Here is a 5,939-nt window from a genome sequence, read left to right as displayed (position 1 = left end):
CCCTCAGCAGCATGCGCGCTCCCTTTCCTACAAGTTCACCTTGCTTGTTTTTCCATGTGATCCCATTTGAGCTCTCACTACTAATTGCGATACTGCTATATAGCCGGGAGATTAATATTTGAGTCATTAGGACCTTCAGTCATTATCGTCAATCTGTTGCATCACAGAGAGTAGGAGCACTTTGTTCTCGAGCCAACTCTTATTCTCATAAAATTTCAGTATACCCTATCCTTTAACCTGCTGTGTGTGTCGACAATCATGTGCATTTATGTTCTGATATATAATAAATCTCATTGTAATATTTAATCCGCATATCATTTCGTAGATATAGGCAGAATCCCATTTCCTGTTGTTTATTATGATAAAGTTCACTCGGTTTGAGTAGATTACGATTTTTATTAAATTATTTTCCCAACTAGCAGGGTCCACCATCATTTTCTTCCGTTACCGTTGTGTGCATAATTAATTAGGTGGTAGATAAGGAGGGGTTCATGTCCAGTTCTCATATAAAATTCGTCAGAATTAAAGAGGTACAAACTCTTTATTGTGCAAAATGCTTAATCATGAACATTAACATGGTTACCTCTTTACTACTACTTCCAACAGAGATAATTTTCAGGCTCGTAAAACATTTGGTTTTTACGCACGCCTGTCTTCAACGCAGCTACTACTCTGCGTCTGCGAGTCTTCGGTATCGCCAGACCGAATGAATAAACACGCCCCAGTGTCGACAAAGCAAAATTCTGCAGCCGATTTCCGAGAGCGCCATATTACAGCAATTTACGCCCTTTAAATTATTCAGTCCAGTGAGCAGCACAACTGCCCTCGAGCTGTCGGGGATGTGCGCCTACTTGGACGGCAGCCAAGAGCTTCTGAAGGAACTGGCGGCGGAGAGGCACTGCTCTCACACAGCTGCTATCACGCAGGGCCGTGTCGGTACCTCTGCTGCGATCCCACTGTCCTCTGCTCGAACGAAATCTACAGCTGTCGACAGCAAAACGATTGTGATAAAGCTGTCTGCTAACTGTCACAATTTTGATTTAAACTGGGTGTCACGGAGGAAGTTTCCCTCCATAGCTGACTGTGACGGACACGGAGTTTCCCTTGATGGGAGGACTGGTTCGGCGTGCACTCAGTCTCAGGACGCCAACTGAGCAGCTACCGGACTGATTAGCAGCGGCTCCAAGGTCAAGAAACCCGACCACATATCCTTCCATACCGCATCCGAAGACCCAGTTGGTAAAGGATGACATGGCGATCGGTCGGTCCCTATTGGCCCGGCGAGGGCCATAACGGGGAACTTTAACTTTACCTACCCCCGAGGAAAAGTCAGTATTCCGAAGTTGACATCAAAACATTTAAGGGAGAACGGTTCACACAGAAATATACTCCGTTTCGTGACCCCAGTACCCTGATGAATTAAAACGCTGTGACCCTGCCCACGATGCGGACCGCAAATGCGGAAAACCACTGACATTAGCGTCTTTGACAGTTTGTTGCGGCCCGGCGCCGGCGAACGAGCATCTCGGAAACGGCCAAGCTGGTCGGTTGATCGCGTCCTAATGTGGTGAGCGTCATTGGAAAGTGGTTGAAGGACAGTGCGACCACAAGTACGTGGTATGTAGCATAGATGTATTGGGCATCTCGCCACACCACAAAAACAGGGAGTCGGAAAATTTTCAGCTCTGTAAAGCAGGATACGTGGCGATCTGTGGTGGGTCTGAGGACAGAGTAAAATGCTGGCAGGAGTTCAGCATGCATTATGGATCATGGACGTCTAAAACCCCTGTGTGTTTCTCGTTTTGACCCAACATATTCAATTACGACTGCAGTCGTCACAGGTTCGTGAGATGGGACTGTGGAACAATGAAAACTTGTCGCCTGGTCGAACGAATCACGTGTCGTACGAAACACTTTTCAATTCACATGGTCATCGTCATGTGCAGATACGCTATCCAGGCGAACGGCTGCCCGAAACATGCAGCATGTGGCGTACACAGGCCAGTGGCAGTAGTTTTGTAGTATCGTAGCTTATCGATATAAGCTTGCTAGTCTGTCTCTTGTCCGCATTTGTTAGGCAGTTAGTGTCTGTCTGTCGTTCGGAGTGCTAGTATGTCTGTCGTTAGGATCAACCTTTGAAGCCGGCAAAATGAGAGTCTTTCCACTCCGCCAGTAAGAGAACTCAGCGAGTGGTCGCCCGGTCGGGGCTTAGTTCCTGCATCTGAGTCTGCGCATTAGGCCGCCAGTCTGCTCGAGTTTGCTCAGGTAATGGGCATTGGCGGTTGGATCGATCGGTTGGTCGGTCGCGCACTGACACACAAGATGAATTGTCCGTCTTGAGCGTCGGCGCATGTGAGGTCGCCACGTGAGTCCAGTGGGCCGCGCCGTATAGCGAGGGGTAGTGGCTTCGCGGTCGACACGAGAGCAACAGGAGTCAACCCACGACATCAGTCTGGCCGGTGCGAGCTGCTACGCCGTGAGATGGGAAATCGGCGCGTCTTCCTGCGTCCGTTGAAGCGGTTGGCAGCGGACGGTTCGGGTGAGCGATTTAGGGGTGCTGTGCCAGATCTTCTCGAGAAATCGCAGTTTATTAGAAGTTAAGTGATTGGTGATACGTTGTTTGATTTACTATTGTTAAATTCTACTTGTTTCCTTGGTGAGGTCACCAGTCGTTTTGTTTTGTGGTCGTCCCACCATTCTTCTCCGTTTGCCCACCTGCGGGAAGGTGGTTGCTTATAAATTGGGTGGTCCGTTTTTCACTTGTGGAGTAGGGGTGGGTTAGAGCAACCTGCGGTTCGGGTTGTTCGGGAACCTCCCTATCAATCTACCGTACGTTATTAGCTGCCTCTGTCATGTTTGTCGGAATTGGTGTGTTAACGAATTTATTGCTTGGCGTGTAACGGCCTAATTCCTCAAATATGTTTTGATCTTGCCTATCATCTTGAGAGGCGGTATCTGTGTACGGTAGAGCATCTTAACTTGTTTGGCCAACCTTGTAGAATTTTATATAAGGTTGCATTTCATGGCCTTTTATTTAAATGATCATTTTAGTATATAATGTTGCCACCCTTTCAGCGTAAGACTTTTCTTAGAAGTTGAAATTAAGTTGCACCTTCGGTGGCAAAATCAATATTTTAAATTTTAGTGTTTTGTACCATTTCCATCCCTCCTACGGGGGTGCATAGTTTGTGTGCTTGTGTGAATTGTTAAAATTTTTAGTTCAAAGTAATCTGGTGTGTTGCAGATTTGCACCAGTGTAGTCTTTCAGAGGCTGTTGTGCACAGTCGTAACTACGGCCGTGTCACAAAGGAGCGGCAAGGTTCTCTGCCAGAAAGCTCATACAGTCAAAACTTGTTTCTTTCTGCCTCTGAATAAATTGTAACTTGATATTTAGAGGGTGCCTTCTGATTATAATCATAAATCTGTTTCTTTTTAAAAATGCTTTCAGGCACTATTAAAGTGAATAAATTCCCATTTGTTAAAAGGAATTTGATTATGATTTCATCAGTTACTCCCTGGCAGCTACTTCGACGCTTACATAGCGTGATTAAATGTGTTAATGTTCTTGATGAATCGCTAGTAAATAAAATAAATTCTTAAGAATATAATTTGAAAATAAATCACGGTTCAATGTCCTTAGGTTAGTTAGGTTTAAGTAGTTCTAAGTTTAGGGGACTGATGACCTCAACTGTTACGTCCCAACGTGCTCAGAGCCATTTGAACCAAACATCCAGTGTACTTAGACGCACCCGCATGCCGGGCCTCTGCTTATAGCTAGCCGCGATTGCCACAACTTGTCGACAGTGTAGCATTTTCTCACTCACAAGTTAAGTGCAATATATTTATTTAAAGTGCACTTGTGTCAACTGATCTTTTGCTTCCCTGTTCAGACTCTTACGGCGACAGATTCCTTTGGCCATCTTCCACTCATTTGTAATTACCAACGAGGACATAACATTTGGGTCCTCGGAACAGAGAGATTACTGACTCGAATCATAACAAGTTAATCCTGGGGGAGGTGAGGAAGCGGCGGCGGCAGTCGCTTAGGCTTCCTTTGGACCTGTGGTAGTTGTAGACTGCGTGAACATTACTGCAGACCAACTTTATTTTTCCATCCTCGACATCTTCCCTGAAACTACAGCATTTTCCACAGGATAGCTGTCTGTGTCAAAAGGCCAGAACCGTGCCACATTGATTGGAGGAGCACGTAGTGAAGTCACGTTGATGTTTTGGATACCAACCCGATGGGATACATCTGGGATCCTGTTGGCTGCCAGTTCCGCACCCACCGTAATTTACAGTACTTTCGTTACCTGTGCGTGGACATCTGATGCCACATACCTGTCAAAGACTTGTCGAATCCGTGTCACGCAGGATAAGCGCCTGTACTGCGTTCCAAAGTTGGATCAACATGCTGTTTAGGAGATGGTAATAAGATTTTGTCACGTCACTATGTGCTGTACGTTAACTTTTCAGGGGACCCTGACTTCATTTATGACAGTGCGCGACCGTATCGAAACGCGTCGATGGAGAAGCTCTTCGTGAAAAGGGTCCGTTATTTTCGCACTCTCTTCCGTAATTTTATCTTTCCGTGACTTATTACTTACAGTCAATGTCTCTGCCAGGCACAGTTTAGGCTATCGCATGCCCATATTTGGAGGATCATTTTTTGCTACAAAATTGATTTCATTTTACTTTCCGTTCTGGAAATCAGCAGCCTCAGTTCTTTTTCTATACCTGCATGATATCAGAACGTGGCGACATAGCCTCAGATTAGAGGAACTTCTTTTTCTTTCTTTCTTTGGGACCCAAGGGAAAATCCGTTGGCCTTCCTTTATGCCTGACTAATGGAAACAAATCACAACGTCAGAAGAAAGGCTTACCGCTAAACAAACTCGGACATGGGCAACACACATTTATGATGTAACTTAATGTTAAATATTAAGTCGGATTCAGATTTTATAAGTTACACCGCTTTCAAACCCGTGGCATCAGCCATCTCAGATGTAGAGACTGATTCATTCTACTTGTTTTTATTTTGCTTGGGAAAATTAATTTCCCTGGGGTGATAATTAGAATCATGAATTCGAGTTCTTGCGTGCCTCTGTAATAAGCAACGTGATTGTTGTGAAACCAGTGGATTAACGAGTTGGTCCCAGCGGAGGCTCGAGTCCTTCCTCGGGCATGGGTGTGCGTGTTCGTCCTTAGGATAATTTAGGTTAAGTAGTGTGTAAGCTTAGGGACTGATGACCTCAGCAGTTAAGTCCCATAAGATTTCACATACATTTGAACATTTTTGACTAACGAGTGTCATCTGTTGTGCATACGTAACTGACAGATGTAAAAAACTTTGGCTTTGTTTCTGCTTATCTCCTATCCATTATGAAGTGTTGTAATAAATGACAAATTTTCTGAAAGCAGCCAGCTTATCACTTAAGATTATTACGTTTCCTGTCTCTGTAAAATAAGTTTTGAGTCACGATCCCAGAAACTGTCAACCATAATGCTTAGTGAATGCAAGTAAACAGTTCGTCGCTGCGTAGTCGTACCGGATTTTAGCGTCTTCGTTGCGTTTATTATGTGGCTTTCGTTCCTTTGGGTTAAATCAACCAGCAAATCAATCAGCAAGTGTAGGGCATAACGTCTTACTTTAATAAATGGGGATCCTGGACAACCCTTGCACATGCAGTGAAAGACTTACCTGCCCACGACACGAGACATGGCAAATGAAACGTTACCGAGATTATTAGCTGAATTAGAACTATCGGCTTTCTCGGTAGCGACTCTGTTCTGGAGCCGAACCCGACGTCAAATTGAAATATGCTCCCCCCCCCCCCCCTTTCATTGGAACGGGAGGATATTCGGCGAATGGACTGGCGTAACAATTCCCCACACATAAATTTCACTGAGCACGTATGGGATGCGTTAGGAGGACGTGT

This window comes from Schistocerca americana, chromosome 5 (assembly GCF_021461395.2).
Source record: "Schistocerca americana isolate TAMUIC-IGC-003095 chromosome 5, iqSchAmer2.1, whole genome shotgun sequence".
NCBI classification, from domain to species: domain Eukaryota; kingdom Metazoa; phylum Arthropoda; class Insecta; order Orthoptera; family Acrididae; genus Schistocerca; species Schistocerca americana.
This window is presented reverse-complemented; position numbering follows the sequence as displayed.